The sequence below is a fragment of the Eriocheir sinensis genome, unplaced genomic scaffold (genome assembly GCF_024679095.1).
Source record: "Eriocheir sinensis breed Jianghai 21 unplaced genomic scaffold, ASM2467909v1 Scaffold516, whole genome shotgun sequence".
Classification (NCBI taxonomy): Eukaryota; Metazoa; Arthropoda; class Malacostraca; order Decapoda; family Varunidae; genus Eriocheir; species Eriocheir sinensis.
The window spans coordinates 25,233-47,481 of NW_026111850.1; the positions used below are offsets into that span (position 1 = coordinate 25,233).

The window sequence follows — 22,249 nt, forward strand, 5'->3', positions numbered from 1 at the left end:
CACTATCCACCACAGAGGCAGAGAAAGACCTGGGAGTATAAGTTCACCAGGCTACCAGTGAAGGGATATCCAGCACACCAATACCACCATATGGGAAACACTCCACTATCCACCACAGAGGCAGACAAAGACCTGGGAGTCTAAGTTCACCAGGCTACCAGTGAAGGGATATCCAGCACATCAATACCACCATATGGGAAACACTCCACTATCCACCACAGAGGCAGAGAAAGACCTGGGAGTATAAGTTTACCAGGCTACCAGTGAAGGGATATCCAGCACACCAATACCACCATATGGGAAACACTCCACTATCCACCACAGAGGCAGAGAAAGACCTGGGAGTATAAGTTCACCAGGCTACCAGTGAAAGCCAAATCCGTGCCAATTGCAGTGGACGGGTTAAAATGTGTATTTCCTTGACTGTCTGTAGGGTAAGTTAGGGGTGTGTTATACATAATATACTTAACCTATTAATGCAGATAAAAGTTTAGTAGTATAGATTATATTAAATATCAATAACAGAAAAAAGGTTTAATGGAGGTCGAGGCACAAAGGCACAGCTGAATCTAAGTGTGAGTTTTGTTGTTTTTATCATGTCAAATGGTGGTAGTTTTGGCCTCTCATCAATAGTATCTGTACTCATGAGTAAGCCAGTAGTACGTTGGTAGGGTATTGAGTATAATAATATATCGTGATGACAAAGGGATATAAAATAGTTTTTTATTTTCAGAAGCGACCGCTCTGCTGGTGTGTATTCAATAGGTGTACATTAAGTTGCCGGCACATTCACAGACCAACATTCGAGGGGTTATCATAACATTAAGTAAAGATCAATCTGCAGCGAATGTTGGCCTGTCAATATACTGCAAACTTGACGTACCTTATATATTTTGGGAAATATTGGATCAGTGCTGTTGCGGTCTGACCCGGCTGTACTGTTGCTGGATCTCAACAAGACCTTTACGAGATGACATTGTATCGTCTGAGAGTTGATCATTCTTTTGGGTCTTGTTCTCCTAATGTCGAGATCGCGTTGAAGATTTACTTAACTCTAATGGTCAGCAACTGCAGTGGTGAACGCTCCTTTCCAAAATGAAATAGACTCAAGAATGAAGTAAGAGTCAGTATGGTTGAAACAAGATTGAACCACCTCTCTCTAATGAGTACTGAGCAGCACGAGTCACTGAGGGAAATTAGCACGTCAAGGATACAACTGAGGAGTTTTCTGTTGCCAAGTCTCGTAAGTGCTTCACGTGAGCCACGTTGGTCTGCACTCAGTTCAGCAAATGGTTCCAAGATTCTCCAAGGCAGCACTAATAGTCTACTGGATAAGCTACTGCCTGCTATGTATGGTGTTCTTATTTAAAAAGGAATAAAAAGTGTACAAAATAAAGCCATCTTTTATCAGTTGAGTCCTCCCTTCCCCTTTTCAAAAATACGGCTTTATATGAATTTTATCTCATTCCTCTACCTCATTATGTGGCCATTAACTGTGAGGCAAAGGGTATCTCATATTGTCCACCACTTGCATTACAGAGGTGACAGCACAGGACACAGGGAAGGCTTAACCCCTACAACACGAGGACGTGTATACTGTGTCCCTGCGTGCCCCGTACCATATCCGAGGACGCGCATACTGCGTCCTGGCTCGCTTTAACCAATATGCAAGTTATTTTATCTCTATATTTATGCTTACATCTCAAAATTATCAATTATTTATGTTTCTTTATGTGCACCATTTAATTCTGCATGTTTTCATATATAATACATGATGATTGTGTTGAGTGTATGGCTGAAAACTTGTTATATTCAATAGCAACATTTGAAATTTGGCGCGCGTGGCGATCCCGGATATGGCACGGGGCGCTGTTTTGGCCCGGCCGTAGTGAAGGGGTTAAGAATGAAGATACAGGCCAATTCTTGCATTAATAAGTTGGACAGCACAAGACAGCTGATAGGTCCAGGCACCCAACAGGAACAAAAAACACCATTACTCCTGCATTAGTTTTGTAATCAGACTCTCTAAAAAGATGATAGTGAAAACACCAGTTAACTCTCACATTATTAAGTTGGACAGCACAGGACATAGGGAAAGCATGAGAGAGTGAAGGTATACCGGATAACTCTTGCAACATTAAGTGGGACAGATTCACCGTGGAGGGTTGGGTCAGATGGGCATCCTTTACAGGGGTGGTGAGGGTGCAGGTCTTGGCCCTCAGGAGTAGCTCACAGCAGGAGTTTCAGTACACTCTCTGCTTGGCTGCCATGACCTTCACTGTAGCCAGTCTGAGGGGGTGTTAGTACATCAGTCGGGAACTTGAAATGGCTGAGAGTAAAGCTACAGGTTGCCAAGTCAATCATCCACTCCATCAGGAAGTTATTTACTTAGGGTCGTATCATAAGACATTTCGCCGCCCAAGAACACCTATTTGACAAGGCTTTCGCAGGAGTTGTGGGCATTTCCAGGAGTAGTTTTATGACCCTGGTGGTAGTGTGACCCTTCTTCTGTACCATGAGCCTGAAAAACACTCATTAGAACCTGACTGATATCCCCCTTTGACCTTTAGAAGTAGCTGATGTGAGAAGGGAAAGTGTCTTGTAATACCAGCCTTAATCCCAGTTATTCATTCATCAGTCAGTCAATCTTGCACACACACACACACACACACACACACACACACACACACATGCAGAGGCAGTGTGGTCTCCCCATAAGAAGAAACACATAAAGAAACTGGGAAGAATACAAAAGATGGCAACAAAAATGGTTCCAGAGCAGGAGGGATTGACATACGAGGAGAGACTAAAGGAAATGGACTTACCAACACTAGAACAAAGAAGAGAAACGGGAGACCTAATACAAATCTACAAATTATTGAGCAAAATGGAAGAAGTAGACAACGAGGAGTTACTACTAAAAGAAGAAATTACCACCAGGAACACAAGAGGACACAGTAAAAAATTGAGGAAGGGAAGATGCTTGAGAGACATAAAGAAATATAGCTTCCCGCAAAGAAGTACAGAGGTTTGGAACAGACTAAGTGAGGATGTAGTATCAGAAAGGAGTGTGCAAAGCTTCAAGGAAAAGTTGGATAAATGTAGATACAGAGACGGGACCACACGAACGTAAAGCCCAGGCCCTGTAAAACTACAACTAGGTAAATACAACAACTATCTAAACACACACACACACACACACACACACACCTGATGTGATAATCTGTTGATGCAGTGGGTTAAAGGAGAAACAAGGCTAAGAGGGGATGACCAACCATCAAGACTTGACCTAATTTTCACAAAAAATGTTGAGTTAGATGAAGGAGTCAGTCACGAGTGCCCCTTAGGAAAGAATGGCCATCAACTATGACAGATGAAAACTATGAAGGATTTGAATACCAAGATGAGGCATATAAGGAAAAAATGAAAAACTATGCAAAGGAAGATTATTATGTTGGACTCAAGACAGAGAATTGCAACAAAATGGTCCCAGAACTCTCGAATATGACGTATGAAGACACTGAGGGAGATGGACTTGACGACACTGGAACAAAGAAGAGAGAGAGGAGATCTGATTGCACTGTACAGGTTGGTAAATAAGTTTGATGAGGAAAAAGTTGGAAAGATTTGTTTGGTGGGCGCAACATCTGTGGTCATATGCTGGAGGGAGACAGAAGGGGAAGGAATTATAGAAGGGAACAGACCCCAGGAGACGGGACACAACCCCCGATTAATACCTGGTACCCATTCACTACTGGGAGGACAGGGGCGTAGGGTGTCAGAAAAGGCGCCCAAAATTTTTCCACTCCGCCCGGGAATCAAACCCGGGTTCTCTCGGTTGTGAGCCGAGTGTGCTAACCACTGCACCACGAAGCCCCTTGTTTGATGAGGTGGATAGAAATGATCTCTTCTTAGCGGCAGTAACGCAGGGGCTGAGAGGACACGGAAAGAAACTTAATAAAGAAACCTGTTTGAGTGACTGGAAAAAGTAAAGTTTTTCACATAGAAGTGTTAACAATGGAACAGCTTGCAGGAAGAAGTGGTGGAGTATGTGGAGTTGGAAAGGATACAGAGAATTGCAACTAAAATGGTCCCAGAACAGATTGAGGGAGATGGACTTGACGACATGACACTAAACCCTTCATAGAGCACCCTGGTGGTGGTGGTGTGATCTGGTTTCAATGGTGGTGGTGAATGGTGTTGACGTCCTCGCTGGTGGTGGTGGTGGTGGTGGTGGTGTTGAGTCCTGGGAAAGGTGCGTGTGGTCAACTCCATCACCTGGTTGGCGTTCTGGAAGGTGCGCCGATGGACCAACGCGTCGCGACCTGACATCTTCACGCTGAAATAATAATAATAATAATAATAATAATAATAATAATAATAATAATAATAATAATAATAATAATAATAATAATAATAATAATAATATTAATAATAATAATAACAAATATGATAAAGGCAATTTCCTATGCTAGTGCAAGCTATGAAGAAATAAAAATTGTAGTAGAAATAATAATAATAATAATAATAATAATAATAATAATAATAATAATAATAATAATAATAATAATAATAATAATAATAATAATAACAAATATGATAAAGGCAATTTCCTATACCAGTGTAAGCTATGAAGAAATAAAAATTGTAGTAGAAATAATAATAATAATAATAATAATAATAATAATAATAATAATAATAATAATAACAATAATAATAATAATAATAATGTGTATTGTTGAGTAAGGGGTAGCCTATTATTTTTGAGACCCTGACTATTTATTTCTGTGCAAGACATGATGATATTTACTATGGAGGCAATGTTACTTTCTATGTACCATTAAAGCTGGAATGTTTGTTTTAGTGACATCTGTGGTCATATGCCAGAGAGAGACAGAAGGGGAAGGAATTATAGGAGAGGGGAACAGTTGGAAAGCTTTGTTAAGTGGGCGCAACATCTGTGGTCATATGCCGGAGAGAGACAGAAGGGGAAGGAATTATAGGAGAAGGGAACAGTTGGAAAGTTTCGTTTAGTCGGCGCAACATCTGTGGTCATATGCCGGAGACAGACAGAAGGGGAAGGAATTATAGGAGAAGGGAACAGTTGGAAAGTTTGGTTTAGTTGGCGCAACATCTGTGGTCATGTGCCGGAGAGAGACAGAAGAGGAAGGAATTATAGGAGAACGGAACAGTTGGAAAACTTGGTTTAGTTGACGCAACATCTGTGGTCATGTGCTGGAGAGAGATAGAAGGGGAAGGAATTATAGGAGAAGGGAACAGACCCCAGGAGATGGGACACAACATCTGTGGTCATATGCCGGAGAGAGACAGAAGGGGAAGGAATTATAGGAGAAGGGAACAGACCCCAGGAGATGGGACACAACATCTGTGGTCATATGCCGGAGAGAGACATAAGGGGAAGGAATTATAGGAGAAGGGAACAGTTGGAAAGTTTTGTTTAGTCAGCGCAACATCTGTGGTCATGTGCCACAGAGAGACAGAAGGGGAAGGAATTATAGGAGAAGGGAACAGTTGGAAAGTTTGGTTTAGTGGGCAGCATAACATCTGTGGTCATGTGCTGGAGAGAGACAGAAGGGGAAGGAGTTATAGGAGAAGGGAACAGTTGGAAAGTTTTGTTTAGTTGGCGCAACATCTGTGGTCATATGCCGGAGAGAGACAGAAGGGGAAGGAATTATAGGAGAAGGGAACAGACCCCAGGAGACGGGACACAACATCTGTGGTCATATGCCGGAGAGAGACAGAAGGGGAAGGAATTATAGGAGAAGGGAACAGACCCCAGGAGACGGGACACAACATATGTGGTCATATGCCGGAGAGAGACAGAAGGGGAAGGAATTATAGGAGAAGGGAACAGACCCCAGGAGACGGGACACAACATCTGTGGTCATATGCCGGAGAGAGAAAAAAGGGGAGGGAATTATAGGAGAAGGGAACAGACCCCAGGAGACGGGACACAACATCTGTGGTCATATGCCGGAGAGAGAAAGAAGGGGAGGGAATTATAGGAGAAGGGAACAGACCCCAGGAGACGGGACACAACCCCCCATTAATACCTGGTACACTGCTGGGTGGACAGGGGCTACTTAGGGTATCAGAAAAGCCGCCCAAATTTTTCCACTCCGCCAATATAATCTAATACAAAATGACCTCAAATCCAGCACACCAGGCGGTATTCATTACATGCGAGGGTTACATTCTGCAAAACTCTGGGACAGTGTGAATTTGCATATATGGAAGCTATGTCCCATTAATTACAGGGGTTAAGTTCCACAAGCCGTTTTGGAACACACTAACCATTTATTTCGGCACCGTTTCACAGTACTAAAGCACTATTTGATTGCTTTCAGGGAGACACACCCAGAGTCTACGATTTAGGCTGATGGTTAGCTGCCTGAGGATTAACTTTAGGGTCAGAGGGAGGAAAAGGTTGATTATAGTCTTGGGGCGAGATTCATCCTACCATTTACCGGACCTCTGTCTGGTAAGTCTCGCGGTATCTCCGCCCACCCTGTAAATCATCAGCCACTTACCAGAGCCGTGGTAAGGCCACAAGTTACCGCGGCTCCGAGCACCCGTAACAGTTACCGCAGGCGTGGTAGACACTGCCGCGACTCATGTTCGGAGGCGATTTTGAGCCTACGTATTTTTTACGTCGTGACGAGCCCTAAACCATCAGAAGTAGAAAAGCATGCAGATTTAGGATCTGGGCTCATAGAAGCCATGTGACAGTTGCCTGCGCCATGGTGGGCTCGGGGCCGACCATCAGGGCCTGATGGATAGTCTACCGGTGCCATGGCCCATATGGAGAAAAAAAAAAAAATCTCTCCAGGGGTGGGAGCAGATAAGGTCTTTTTCAGTGTTTTCAATAGGTGGAGTTTGGGATCCTGGAGTTCAGCGCTGCCACACCTTGGGAAGGAAGTACTGTATGTTTTCTATCTGAAATATCAATATAGTATCGTTTTCGCCTATTGGACTTATCGCTAGCTAGTATCGGAATTGTGGATTTATATCAGTATCAGTTATTGCCTATATTTGTGCCTCCAGTTAAGGAATATCGGTTATCAGCGATGAGGTTTTCCATTATCGGTTATAAGGTTTTGTGTTATCGTGCCCGGCCGTGTGCATCACAGAGGTGACGGCACAGGACACAGGGAGGGCTTAACCCTTCAACACCAGGATGCGCATACTGGCTTGCTATGGCCAATATACCTGTTATTTTATCTCTAGGCTTACAGCTCAAAATGATCAATTAATCTATGTTTCTCTATGTGCACCATTTAATTCTGCAAGTTTTCTTATATAATACATGATGACTGTGTGGAGTTTATGGCTGAAAACTTGTTATATTCAATAGTGACATTTGAATAGTCACGGCCGTTGATTTCAGTAAAGCCTTTGATTCAATAAAAAGAGAAAAGCTGCAAGAGGCAATGATGTTTTTTTAAAATCCACCCAAAAATGATTGACTTTGTGGCAAACGTCTATTCAGAAGATAAAACAAAACTAATACTCAACAATGAAGATTATGGGGAAGTAAACCTAACCAGTGGCATTAGACAGAGATCCACTACACTGTTGAAATTAGTAACATATATGATTACACTAAAATTAAATGATACCAATATAGGATTTAACCCGGTAGCAGCGAGGGGCCAAATTTGTGGCTTTACCGTGTAGCAGCGACGGGACAAATTTGTGGCTTTACCGTGTAGCAGCGACGGGACAAATTTGTGGCTTTACCGTGTAGTAGCGACGGGCCAAATTTGTGGCTTTACCGTGTAGCAGCGAGGGGCCAAATTTGTGGCTTTACCGTGTAGCAGCGACGGGCCAAATTTGTGCCATGATATAAACCCCCAAAATTAAATGATATATAATCTGATCACAAATGCCTTGATATCTATTTCGAAATGGTTTGTGTGAGGGTGATTTTTTCTCACTTTTCTCGCTTGGAGGGGCCATTAAGGAACACGATTCCCGCTGCTACTGGGTTAATGGACTAAAGTCTCCCCCAATTAGTCTGTTATATCGAGGGTTCACTGTATTTTGGTGCGGACGCTTTGAAAGAGTTGAAATAGGCGGAGCAAGCATCCATGGCTTAGTTAGACAGAAGTATATATGGAAAATGCCCAATATAAAATGACCTCAAATCCAGTACAGCAGGCAGTATCCATTATATGTGAGGGTTACGTTCTGCAAAAAGCTCGCATCATGTGAATTCGCATATATGGAAGTTATCATCCCAAAAAGGGGTTATGTTCCACGACCCGTTTTGGAACCCTCTTAACTATTTATTCCGGCACCGTTTCACAATAACAAAGCACTTAAGCAACAATAAAGCACATTGATTGCTTCCGGGGAGACACACCCAGAGTCTATGGTTTAGGCTGATAATTAGCTAGTACCTGAGGATTAACTTTAGGATCAGAGGGAGGAAAAGGTTAATTATAGGCGAGGAAAGTGCAGGAAACATTTGCGCCCTCTAGTGTGTCACCAAACCTCACCAGCACCAGCGCCGATACTCCCATAATAGTGAATTTTTCTTGCATAAAACCAATACTTGCCACATTTAGGTTAGTCGCATATGAGCGGATTTGCACGTATGGAATACCCGGTGTATATTTGGGAGCAGCGAGTAGTGGGCTTTTTTTATTATTGTTTCCTTTTTTGTGTGCCCTTGAGCTGTCTCCTTTGTTGTAAAATAAATAAATAAATATGTAAAATGTTCAATATTAAATGAAGTCAAATACTACAAGTTGGTGAATGCAAGAAACAATAAGCACTGTACCTTTCCTGGCCTGCTCAGAGCCAAGCGAGGGAAAGTCTTCCTCTTCCTCCCATGGTTTTGTCGTCCAGGCCTGACCTTTCCCGCCCATCAGCACCTCCCCAAGAGCCAACAGGCTTTGTCCGAGGCCTGTAAGAAAGGTGCCGGGTTATGCACTCATAAATCTTTTACCAACAACCACAACATGGAAAAATCTTTCAACAAACTTCCAAACATACAGAGGAGGCGGTGGCTGAGTCAACAGAGTGACGGTGCCGCGTTCAGGAGGACGCGAGATCAATCCCCGCCCGGTGCCACCAAGCTGGGATTTTTCAGCTGCCGCCGAGTGGCTTAAAACTACCCACATGCTGTCCTGAAGACCACCTATCAACCCGGACTCTAGATTCTAGGATTAACGATGAGCTCCGGGAGAGCAGCATGAGCCAATGCAAGATGGCGCCACTATAAACACTCGCCTGCACCACGACGGGCTGGGCCATACCATCAGGCCCCTCCAAAAAACAAGCCTACCGGCACCAGCGAGGATGTAAAAAAAAAAAAAATAAATAAATAAATAAATAAATAAAATTAAATAAATCTAAAAAAAATCTTTTGAGCTCTAAAAAAAATCTAGACAAATTTCTAAACTATCTTGCTTCTGAACAAACTACTTTTGAGCCTTAATAAATAATCTAAACATGAAAATAAAGCTTCCAAACTTCAACAAGAATTTTGCTTGTAAACAATGAACAGGCTTTCCCTTCTGATTCTTATGACAAGCCTTTACAAGGGGAGCATCAAAGCTCTTCTGAAGGTAACTCCGATGATTCTTAAACATCTACAAGCACGGTAAAAGTTGGAAGGTTTTGTTTAATGGGCAGCGCAACATCTGTGGTCATATGCCGGAGAGAGACAGAAGGGGAAGGAATTATAGAAGGGAACAGTTGGAAGGTTTTGTTTAGTGGGCAGCGCAACATCTGTGGTCATATGCAGGAGAGAGACAGGAGGGGAAGGAATTATAGAAGGGAACAGACCCCAGGAGACGGGACACAACCCCCGATTAATACCTGGTACACTGCTGGGTGGACAGGGGCTACGTAGGGTATCGGAAAAGCCGCCCAAATTTCCCGGGCTCTTTCGGTTGTGAGCCGAGTGTGCTAACCACTGCACCATGAAGCCCCCAAGATTTGTTGGACCGTAGCGTCAACCCCATATCTCGAGGGCCCAGGCTCATATCCCAGGCAGGTAGTTGGGAAAAGAACTATCTGGAATATGGTAATTTCTCATGTGCTTTGAGAAATGTCATTAGCTGAAGGCTCAGACTGTCGGACCCACAGCTCCTAGTGCTTCCCCTTCTGAGGCTCCACAGCTTCCTGAGGTCCAGGTTCTGACATATGAAGCAGGCTGCACACACGACAGGGTGCAGAAGCGTCCTTCAGTGCGGTGTTGTGTGGCTGTGGGCACCAAGGCAAGGGTATCACAACACTACTTCACAGCCTAACTAACGTCCCTTTTATCCCTTAACCCGGCAGCAGCGGGGATCATGTTTCTTAATGGTCCCTCCAAGCGAGAAAAATGAGAAAAATTCACCCTCACACAAACCATTGCATAATATATATCAAAGCATTTGTGATCAGGTTATGTATCATCTATTTTGGGGGGTTTATATCATGGAACAAATTTGGCCCATCGCTGCTACACGGTAAAGACACAATGAGTCTCTGAGAGTCATATTATAAGACATTTCATCGCCCAAGAACACATATTTGACAAGGCTTTCGTGGGAGTTGTGGGCATTTCCAGGAGTAGTTCTATGACCCTGTTGGTGGTGTGACCCTTCCTCTGTACTGTGAACCTAGAAACACATATTTGACAAGGCTTTCGTAGGAGTTGTGGACATTTCCAGGAGTAGTTTTATGACCCTGGTGGTAGTGTGACCCTTCTTCTGTACCTTGAACTTAGAAACACATATTTGACAAAAAATTTTGTAGGAGTTGTGGGCATTTCCAGTAGTAGTTTTATGACCCTGGTGGTAATGTGTGACCCTTCCTCTGTACCGTGAACCTAAAGAAACACTCATTAGAACCTGACTGACCTCTCTCTTTGACCTTAAGTAGTAGAACACCTATTTGACAAGGCTTTCGTATGAGTTGTGGGCATTTCCAGTAGTTTTATGACCCTGGTGGTAGTGTGACCCTTCCTCTGTACCGTGAACCTAAAGAAACACTCATTAGAACCCGACTGACCCCTCTCTTTGACCTTAACCCCTTCAACATGAGTATACTGCGTCCTTGCGTGCCCCGTACCATATCCGAGGACTTGCATACTTCGTCCAGGCTCGCTTTAACCAATATACGAGTTATTTTATCTCTATATTTATGCCTACATCTCAAAACTATCAATTAATTTATGTTTCTTTATATGCAACATTTAATTCTGCATGTTTTCATATATAATGCATGATGATTGTTTTAAGTTTGTGGCTGAAAACTTGTTACATTCAATAGCGACATTTGAAATTTGGCGCGCGCGGCGATCTCGGATACGGAACGGGGCACTGTTTTGGCCCGGCCGTAGTGAAGGGGTTAACTCAATGCCCTTTGCAGGCTTTCCTCACAAAGCACCCTGGAGCTGACTCCCTCACACACACACAAAGTCCCGCCACTCCTAAAGCGATAAATCTTACTGAAGTAACGCCTCAATTTTGCTCAAGTTTCTTCAGTACCTGTCTCACGTAAGGGGGATCGACCCTCCACCTGGTACTCCTCATTGCAAACTTTTTTGGGCTCCTCAAACCGTTTCTCTGCACTGGGAACTATGGGAGACCTGCACCCCTTCAGCATGCACGAACACCTCACCTTGGACAAGAGCTGCTTCAGATTCTTGGCAGTTTCCTCAAGGCTGCTCCCGAAGCCCTCCGAGTCACTCAGCAGCTTGTGAGTCTCCAGCGAGTGCTTCCTTGCCGAGGCAGCACGATGGCTGCGGGGAAAGGAACAAATTAAAGACTGGTGTTAGTTGCATTGTTCTTGTTGCTGGTGTTTCCATGTGAGGATGAGGAGCAGTGATCAGAGGGATTATATACTTTTTCTTTTTTTTACAGCAGAGGAAGCAGCTCAAGGGCAAAAAAAAGGAAACAATAATGAAAAAGCCTGCTGTTTGCTGCTCCCACAAAAAGGGCTCAGAGGAGTGTCCAAAAGAGAGGTCAATTTAACCCCGTAGCAGCGACGGGCCAAATTTGTGGCTTTACCGTGTAGCAGCGACGGGCCAAATTTGTGGCTTTACCGTGTAGCAGCGACGGGCCAAATTTGTGGCTTTACCGTGTAGCAGCGACGGGTCAAATTTGTGCCATGATATAAGCCCCCAAAAATAGATGATACATAAACTGATCACAAATGCTTTGACATATATCATAATACGGTTTGTGTGAGTGCCATTAAGAAACATGATCCCCACTGCTACCGGGTCAATCTAACCTAACCTGAGGAAAAGATGATGATGATGATGATGATGATGATGATGAAATTGGAATCAACAAAGTACAGGAAAAAGTTGGAAAGTTTGGTTAAGTCGGCGCAACATCTGTGGTCATATGCCGGAGAGAGACAGAAGGGGAAGGAATTATAGGAGAAGAGAACAGACCCCAGGAGACGGGACACAGCCCACGATTAATACCTGGTACCCATTCACTGCTGGATGATGGACAGGGGTGTAGGGTATCGGAACAGCCACCCAAATTTTTACACTCCGCCCGGGAATCGAACCCGGGCTCTCTCGGTCGTGAGCCGAGTGTGCTAACCACTGCACCACGAAGCCCCCATTTTCACAGGACTGAGTCGAGGCCACAACTCACGCGCAACAACACAGTGAAACAACTTCATGATTCCGTTCCTTAGGCTGAAGCGCAGCAGACTCAGCTCAGCGGGGACATAGTAGCCGTGGTCAGTGTGGGCATAACAGCTTGTGCTGACTAGGATGAAGCTGGCCTGGTGCAGCACTGAGGAAAGGAAGAGAAGGAGGAGAGGACTGTATCAATGACTACAAAAACTAACATATCTTTACTACTATCAAAACAAGTGACTTTCCACACGTTGTTCTCACTACTTTTCATTCTCCTTCCATTCCTCTAATCTATATTTTATTTATTTATTTTTATTCACAGAAGTGTAAGCAGCTTAAGGGCAACAAAAAACAGGAAATAAGAAAGCCTGCTAAGCACACACAAATCCAAAGTTTTGTCTCACACTTATCAAAAAGCAAATATGGGAGTGACTGTCTCAGAGAACATGTCACCGGACAAACACATCAACAGGAGGATAACGGGACAAACTCTGAATTTGCTGAGGAACACAAGGACGGCATTTGTGTATTTGGATGAGGAGATGATGAAGAAAATAATAGTTACAATGATAAGGCCAAGGTTGGAGTATGCAGCAGTGGTCTGGTCTCCTCACGAAAAGAAGAACATAAGAAAGCTGGAAAGAGTGCAGAGAGTGGCAACTAAGATGGTACCGGAACTTAGGGATCGGACGTATGAGGAGAGACTCAATAGCATGGGGCTCACAACCCTGGAGAGAAGAAGAGAAAGAGGAGACGTGATAGCGGTGTACAGGGTGGCGATCGGGGTGGAGCATCTGGACAGAGAGGACCTGTGTGTGTGGAGCGAGAGAGAAACGAGAAGACATGGAAAGAAGTTGAGGGCGACCACGTGTAGGCGAGATGTGAAAAAGTTTAGCTTCCTAAACAGAAGCTGTGGAATGGACTGGAGGAGGAGGTGGTTTGTGCAAGGAACATTCATGATTTTAAGGAAAAGTTGGATAAGAGAGGATATGGAGACGGGACAGCGCGAGTGTAGCTCTTTTCCCTTATGTCACAACTAGGTAAATACAGCTAGGTAAATACAACTAGGTAAATACAACTAGGTAAATACAACTAGGTAAATACAACTAGGTAAATACAACTAGGTAAATACAACTAGGTAAATACAACTAGATAAAAACAGCTAGGTAAATACAACTAGGTAAATACAACTAGGTAAATACAGCTAGGTAAATACAACTAGGTAAATACAACTAGGTAAATACAACTAGGTATATACAGCTAGGTAAATACAACTAGGTAAATACAACTAGGTAAATACAGCTAGGTAAATACAGCTAGGTAAATACAACTAGGTAAATACAGCTAGGTAAATACAACTAGGTAAATACAGCTAGGTAAATACAACTAGGTAAATACAAACACACACACACACACACACACACACACACACACCTTGATGTCAGTGCCGTCCCCGTACTTGACAACGTTGAAGGAAGAATTGAAATGGACCTTGACATTCTTCTCCGCCTGTCTCTCTCCTCCTCCGCCGGCCACCGCCTCACTGCTGCCCCCGCCATCCTCCTGCAGTAGTAGTAGTAGTAGTAGTAGTAGTAGTAGTAGTAGTAGTAGTAGTAGTAGTAGTGGGGCACATAATAACCCTACACCCTCCCAGTGTTCCACAGCCGCCAAAAATGTTAGTTCTTGTCACACACAGCTTTCTGACAGGCTTTAATTTTTTGCATACAGTATTATTGTTGGTCATTTTGAGGAGTTTGTTGATCTCCATCCTCCTGAACCCTCTCGGACAGCCACAATCTTTAGCCCTTAGAGCGCGGGTGTGGACAATAGTGGGTCACAGCTGGTGCCGTGGGTGTCGATAACAGTGGACAAGGCATTTTTTGACTTAGTGCGCCGTCAAATTTAACTTGTTTGTGGTGAAGCAGGGTAAGCATGTGGTTTTCTTTCCAACAATACCCATTCTTGACTAATCATTGGTCAGTGTATGCCTTGTGCTAGCTTTGAGAAGATGTCCGCTAGACATCCACCTCTTCTCACCTTACAGTGAATTTCATCCACGAGATGGGGCCTTTGACCTCAGCACCCACCAAGGGCATCAGGATGGCCTGGAAGTTATAAGTTTTAGGGGTGTTTCACATAAACTGTATAAAAGTCTTAGTCAAAGAAGGGAAGTCCACTGGGGGTGGATAACTGTATATAATAATGTGTTTTCAGCGATCCTAATTCAATTTTCCGCACTCGCTCCAGCAAAGGTCATATGGTCTTCAACTTAACGTCAAAGGGCAGTTAACCCCTTCACTACGGCCGGGCCCAAACAGCGCCCCGCCCAGTATCCGAGATCACCGCGCGCGCCAAATTTCAAATGTCGCTATTGAATATAACAAGTTTTCAGCCATAAACTCAACATAATCAGCATGTATTATATATGAAAACATGCAGAATTAAATGTTGCACATGAAGAAATATAAATTAATTGATAATTTTGAGATGTAAGCATAAATATAGAGATAAAATAATTTGTATACAGTAATCCCTCGTTTATCGCGGGGGATACGTTCCAGAACTCCCCGCGCTGGGCGAAAATCCACGAAGTAGCGACCTTATATATATTTTATTATTTACATATTATATTTTATATATATTATTTATATAAGCACGCTTATCTCTGTGAATCTCGCCTCAGCCTGTGTGGACAATGTCACCCAACCACTAGTTTCTTGAGAGTCAAAGTCGGCTACATTTCACGGGAAACTCATCGAAATTCTAGTCACAAACTCAGTCACCAACATGTCGGTTACTCGTGTGGTCGGTAAGTTGTGGTCACAAGAAGAAGAAGAGCCTATCAGCTGTTCGGTTCAGCAGGTCTCCATGTGTTTATTCCAGTACAGCAAAGAGCTCCACCAAACTAGATAAGCTTGGAGTAATCATGTTGAGCAAGTTTAGGACTTGAGTCTTGTTCAAGTGTAGTCATTGCCTCATCCTGTCTGGGTCCGCACTGCCAAGTTCTCGAGCATTTAACGGCAGCAAGCTGTAACACACTCTCCCTTTGTCTCCGAGCTAACCACTCACGAACCAACAAATGCTTCAGTCGCTGAGCCAATCAGCGCCCAGGATACAGAACAGTGTTGGCCGCCTCCCATCCATCAGCCAATATTGTGCCGTGTACGATCACACGTGGGCAAACTAGCTCAAGCGGAAGCGGCTGTAGCTGCGTTTTACATGCGTGCGAGTCTGTCTACTCATCTGCAGTGCGCTACATATTTTATTTCAATTTAATATTATTTTAATATGTTCTTATTAATACTTACTTAATTTTTTTATATTGTTTACAATTTTTTAGGCTAGAAAATGCTTCTTTTAATGCAAAATAAGTAAAATAATATATATATTAAAATACCTCTATACCGCAAAATTCAGCGATATAGTGAAAAATCCGCGATATGAAACTAAATATTTACAATTTTAAAATCTGCGATATGAAACTAAATATTTACAATTTTAAAATCTGCGATATGAAACTAAATATTTACAATTTTAAAATCTGCGATATGAAACTAAATATTTACAATTTTAAAATCCGCGATATGAAACTAAATATTTACAATTTTAAAATCCGCGATATGAAACTAAATATTTACAATTTTAAAATCCGCGATATGAAACTAAATATTTACAATTTTAAAATCCGCGATATGAAACTAAATATTTACAATTTTAAAATCCGCGATATGAAACTAAATATTTACAATTTTAAAATCCGCGATATGAAACTAAATATTTACAATTTTAAAATCCGCGATATGAAACTAAATATTTACAATTTTAAAATCCGCGATATGAAACTAAATATTTACAATTTTAAAATCCGCGATACAGCAATAAGTGAACTGCGATATGGCGAGGGATTATTGTATTGGCAAAAGCGAGCCAGGACTCAGCATGCGCGTCCTGGTGTTGAAGGGGTTAAGGGTATGTACTTTACAATGGTGCTTCATTCAGTCATGTGAAATACGTAGGAGTGAAGATATGAAAGGTTGAGGTGAGGTAAGTTTTTGCCTGAGTATGCCCGCGTGGGAGGACAGGCACGGCAAAACAAGCAAGCCACCGCTTTAAGGGTTAACAGACTTTTTTGACAGGCTTGAATTTTTTTAATATTTTGTACGTAATTTTGTGGAGTTTGGAGTTGAGCTGGAGTGTTGGGATTCTTAGGGCATTGAGATGAGCTCTTCCACTCCTTCCCTGTTAATGTATATCCTCCTTAACCCTCTCGGGCGGCCACAGTCTTTAAAAGTGCCAGCAGGTGTGTGAGGCAAGGTGTGTGACGCAGGACAGAGCCACTCACCACATTGTCCAGCAAATACGAGGGCAGGAAAGGGTGAGGCCGCCCACTCTCTATGACGGTGGGCTGAGTGGTGGTGGTGGTGGTGGTGGTGGCAGCCGTGTGGTGGGGGTGGTGGTGGTTGCCGTAGTGGTGGTGGTGGTGGTGGTGGTGATGGTGGTGGTGGTGGTGGTACTCATGATGGTGGTTGTTATAACATGTTGTTGTTGTTCTTCTTTTCTAACCTGTTGAATATAAAAATATATTAATAGTAGTAGTAGCAGAGAGAGAGAGATCCCTTATGAAGAATCTTTTTTAAGTAATATTCCATTTTATTAACCCCTTCAATACAATGACGCGTCATGAAGCCCCAGTAGCATATACGATGACGCCTACGTAGGCGTCATATTTCTATTCTGTTTCTTCTTCTATTGAGTTGTCCCGTACTTTGTGTTGGTTAGTAAGTAAAGACGCCGTATGCTGTCCTTGAAATCCTATTGCTCCTCCCACCATCCTTGTTCCCACCAATCACAAATAAATGAGCTACAGTATGCTCCGCCTTCTTCCCGCCTTGTGTCTAAAATTAGGAAGTCTCATTGGCTGTCTCTCTCTCTCTCTCTCTCTCTCTCTCTCTCTCTCTCTCTCTCTCTCTCTCTCTCTCTCTCTCTCTCTCTCTCTCTCTCTCTCTCTCTCTCTCTCTCTCTCTCTCTCTCTCTCTCTCTCTCTCTCTCTCTCTCTCTCTCTCTCTCTCTCTCTCTCTCTCTCTCTCTCTCTCTCTCTCTCTCTCTCTCTCTCTCTCTCTCTCTCTCTCTCTCTCTCAGGCGCCGACCAACATTGCCAGATTGTCATACTCGGCCTCCTGTCTGCCAATTTCCGACCCAAAAATCTTCCTCCTCGACCCCAATAATTGCCTTCATATACAGTTATCATTAGAATGATTAATTACTGGTGTGTTTTGGCAACAGTTATGGCTCAGAAACCGGTATATACGAGGCTACGAGTGTGATAATCTGGCAACGGTGGCGCCGACACCATCACGTCTCGCCCACCTCTCTCTCTCTCTCTCTCTCTCTCTCTCTCTCTCTCTCTCTCTCTCTCTCTCTCTCTCTCTCTCTCTCTCTCTCTCTCTCTCTCTCTCTCTAGAGCTCTCTCTCTCTCTCTCTCTCTCTCTCTCTCTCTCTCTCTCTCTCTCTCTCTCTCTCTCTCTCTCTCTCTCTCTCTCTCTCTCTCTCTCTCTCTCTCTCTCTCTCTCTCTCTCTCTCTCTCTCTCTCTCTCTCTCTCTCTCTCTCGCTGATAATTTCTCGACATTCTTCCTCCTCTACACAATCATCTGCTTTCTCTATTTCTTTCCCCCTTTCTCCCCTTTCTTTATTTCACTTTTTTTTTTTTCGCGTTGACGCAATTTATATTATGCATAGCAGGTATATGTTGACTCGTCGTGTATGCTGCTTTGCAAATACGGGATACATGTGACGAGGGCTTTCAGCAGCATAATATACGGAGGCGACAAGCAGATACATGCCGGCTCAGGTTTCCCGCACGAGGCCGAGCACGCCGTATATCAGCCAGGCGGACTTTTTGAACATCCGGCGCAAATGGGTTAAGGAAGCAACCCATGGGGAATGTCAAACCAGTGGTCACCAGTAACCCGACACCAGCAACGGGCCAAATTTTTGCCCTGATATATAAACCCCCAAAATAGATGATGCATAAACTGGTCACAAATGCGTTGATATATATACATTATGAAATGGTTTGCCTGAGTGATGATTTTTTCTCATTTTTCATGCTTAGAGGGAGTGGCCTTCAAGAAACATGACCCCCGCAGCCACCACCACCACCACAACCACCACTGGGTCAATACCACGGTCCTGAACTCTACCGCCGCACCAGTAACCTTTGCCATTCCCACCAAATAGTTTGACATATATAACTGCAGGTTAGATCTTTGTCATGAAGCACCGAGTAGCTGTCTGGCTAGAACGCAGAATACTGTACACTCAATAGATTATACATTGTGCTCTCTCTCTCTCTCTCTCTCTCTCTCTCTCTCTCTCTCTCTCTCTCTCTCTCTCTCTCTCTCTCTCTCTCTCTCTCTCTCTCTCTCTCTCTCTCTCTCTCTCTCTCTCTCTCTCTCTCTCTCTCTCTCTCTCTCTCTCTCTCTCTCTCTCTCTCTCTCTCTCACACACCAAATTTGTTAACTTTTTATATTTTATTCCATTTTTCTTGGCTGTTATAAGCGATGCGACAAGGATACTCATGCCAGACCAGCGCACACTATGGACGCATCTGCCCATAAAACCCCACTGACCGGCACCCTATAGTTTCAATGATATCGCAAAACATGTTCAATGTTTTGGAGGCGTTCGCTAAAATTATCTTGCCGACACAATTTTTATTAATTTTCTCAGCCGTTATAAGTCACTCGACAAGGATATTTATGCCCCATCTGCGCTGGGTACAAACACACAACACATTAAAGTCCCATTGACCTGCACCCTATAGTTTCAAGGATATCGCAACATGCGTTCAGGCTCTCAGTAAACTATCTTACTGAGACACAACTTTTTTTTTATTTTCTTGGCCATCATAAGTCACTCGACAAGGATATTTACACCACATTTGCGCTGGGTACAAACACACAACACATTAAAGTCCCATCGACCTGCACCCTATACTTTCAAGGATATCGCAACATGCGTTCAGACTCTCGGTAAACTATCTTGCCGAGACAGCTTTTTTTTTTTTTCTTGGCCATCATAAATCACAAGACAAGGATATTTATGCCACACCTGCGCTGGGTACAAACACACAACACATTAAAGTCCTATCGACCTGCACCCTATAGTTTCAAGGATATCACAACACACGTTCAGACTCTCGGTAACCTATCTTGCCGAGACACAACTTTTTTTCTTTTTTCTCCGCCGTCACAAGTCACACGACAAGGATACTCATGCCAGACCAGCGCACACAACAGACACACACACTCACAAAATCTCACGGCCCTGCACCCTACAGTTTCAACGGTATCGCAAAACACGTTGAATTTTTCCGACACTTTCGCTAAACTAATCTTGCCGACACCAAACCATTTACCATTTTCTCTGCCGCCACAAGTGATGCGACAACGATATTTATGCCAGACCTGCACACACTGGAGACGCACACATTCGTACAATCCCATCGTTCTGCGCTTTACAGTTTCAACAATATCGCACAGTGCGTGTAAACTAACAGTGCATTATCTTTGCCGACGCTCACCTTTCAAACATTTTCTCGGCCGTCATGAGTGATGTGACGAGGATATTTAGGCCAGGCCTGTGCAGACTATGGACGCACATTCTCACACAGTCCCGTCAACATGTGCCTTAGGGTCTCCGGGATATGGCCGCCAGCGCACACAGTTACATGGGAATTACTGTGTTGGTTTAGGGTAAATATGGAGAATGACTACGCGCCTCCGATATTGCTCCCACGGGTATCACACAGCTTCCTTTCCTCCCTCCCTCCCTCTCCCTCTCCCTCTCTCTCTCTCTCTCTCTCTCTCTCTCTCTCTCTCTCTCTCTCTCTCTCTCTCTCTCTCTCTCTCTCTCTCTCTCTCTCTCTCTCTCTCTCTCTCTCTCTCTCTCTCTCTCTCTCTCTCTCTCTCTCTCTCTCTCTCTCTCTCTCTCTCTCTCTCTCTCTCTCTCTCTCTCTCTCTCTCTCTCTCTCTCTCTCTCTCTCTCTCTCTCTCTCTCTCTCTCTCTCTCTCTCTCTCTCTCTCTCTCTCTCTCTCTCTCTCTCTCTCTCTCTCTCTCTCTCTCTCTCTCTCTCTCTCTCTCTCTCTCTCTCTCTCTCTCTCTCTCTCTCTCTCTCTCTCTCTCTCTCTCTCTCTCTCTCTCTCTCTCTCTCTCTCTCTCTCTCTCTCTCTCTCTCTCTCTCTCTCTCTCTCTCTCTCTCTCTCTCTCTCTCTCTCTCTCTCTCTCTCTCTCTCTCTCTCTCTTTCCTCCACTCGTCTCTCCCTGCCTCCCTCCCTCTCTCTCTCTCTTTCCTCCACTCGTCTCTCTCTCCCTCCCTTTCCTCCACTCTCTCCCTCCCTTTCTTCCACTCTCTCCCTTCCACCCTCTCTCTCTCCCTCCCTTCCTTTCCTCCTCCACTCCCTCCCTTTCCTCCACTCTCTCCCTCCCTTCCTCTCTCCCTTCCACCCTCTCTCTCTCCCTCCCTACCTTTCCTCCACCCTCGATCCCTTTCTTCCACTCTCTCCCTTCCACCCTCTCTCTCTCCCTCCCTTTCCTCCACTCTCTCCCTCCCTTCCATTCTCTCCCTTCCACCCTCTCTCTCTCCCTCCCTTTCCTCCACTCTCTCCCTCCCTTCCATTCTCTCCCTTCCACCCTCTCTCTCTCCCTCCCTTTCTTCCACTCTCCCTTCCACCCTCTCTCTCTCCCTCCCTTTCCTCCACTCTCGATCCCTTTCTTCCACTCTCTCCCTTCCACCCTCTCTCTCTCCCTGCCTCCTCCACCCTTCCCTTTCCTCCACCCTCGATCCCTTTCTTCCACTCTCTCCCTTCCACCCTCTCTCTCTCCCTCCCTTTCTTCCACTCTCTCCCTTCCACCCTCTCTCTCTCCCTCCCTCCCTTTCCTCCTCCACTCTCTCCCTTTCCTCCGCCACTCACCGGTGTGGAGGAAGGCCAGGCGCTCCTCCTCCCTTCTCTCCCTCGCCGCCGCCGCAGGGAGAAGGGAATAATAATAATAAGGGCCAAAAGGCGACGATGATGAACGAGGAGGCGGCGGCGGAACCACTCTGGACGCCTTTGGCCAGCAGTCTCTTGCAGCGGCCCCCAGACCCAGGCCAGGACCAAGACGGGGCCGCCAGTACGCGTTGCTGTGCTCACCCGCTGATTTGTTTTATTTCTCTGGTTGTTTTGAGGCGTTTGGTTGATTTTCCGCCGCCTTGTTAGCCTGTGAACACCGGGCAGGAGGCGGCGGGGGCTGCCTTGTGCCGGCGGTCTCTGCGCGGCGGCCCAGACCCAGGCCAGGACCAAGACGGGGCCGCCATTACGTGTTTGGGTGTTTGTGTTGATGTTACGTGTCGTTATGTCGAGGTGTTTTATTCGTTTTTTTCACCTTTTTAATTATTTATAAACGTTAGTTAAGGTGGAAGGGCTGTGTGCTGCCTCGCTCTCCCTCTCGCACTCTCTCTCTCTCTCTCTCTCTCTCTCTCTCTCTCTCTCTCTCTCTCTCTCTCTCTCTCTCTCTCCGCCATTATTATGGTTTTTGGTGTTTGCTTTAACTAATCAGTGTTTTTTCCTGTTTATTTTTATCCTTTCCGG

The 22,249-nt window shown here is 44.4% G+C and overlaps 1 long non-coding RNA gene across 4 annotated transcripts; it reads right to left on the reverse strand.

Annotated features, from left to right (window-relative positions):
- Positions 1–255: 255 nt before the first annotated feature.
- LOC126992898 (uncharacterized) lies at positions 256–21,672 on the reverse strand. Of its 4 annotated transcripts, XR_007747155.1 has the most exons (8): positions 20,203–20,484; positions 16,962–17,182; positions 14,054–14,182; positions 12,633–12,776; positions 11,641–11,761; positions 8,807–8,932; positions 4,153–4,339; positions 256–2,289 (listed from the first exon to the last, which is right to left on the reverse strand). It is a non-coding gene; the product is annotated as an uncharacterized LOC126992898 (long non-coding RNA). The 4 variants fall into 4 exon arrangements; XR_007747153.1 differs by lacking the exon at positions 20,203–20,484 and adding an exon at positions 21,593–21,672 and having other exon boundaries at positions 266–4,339; XR_007747152.1 differs by having other exon boundaries at positions 266–4,339.
- Between the last annotated feature and the right edge of the window lie 577 nt (positions 21,673–22,249).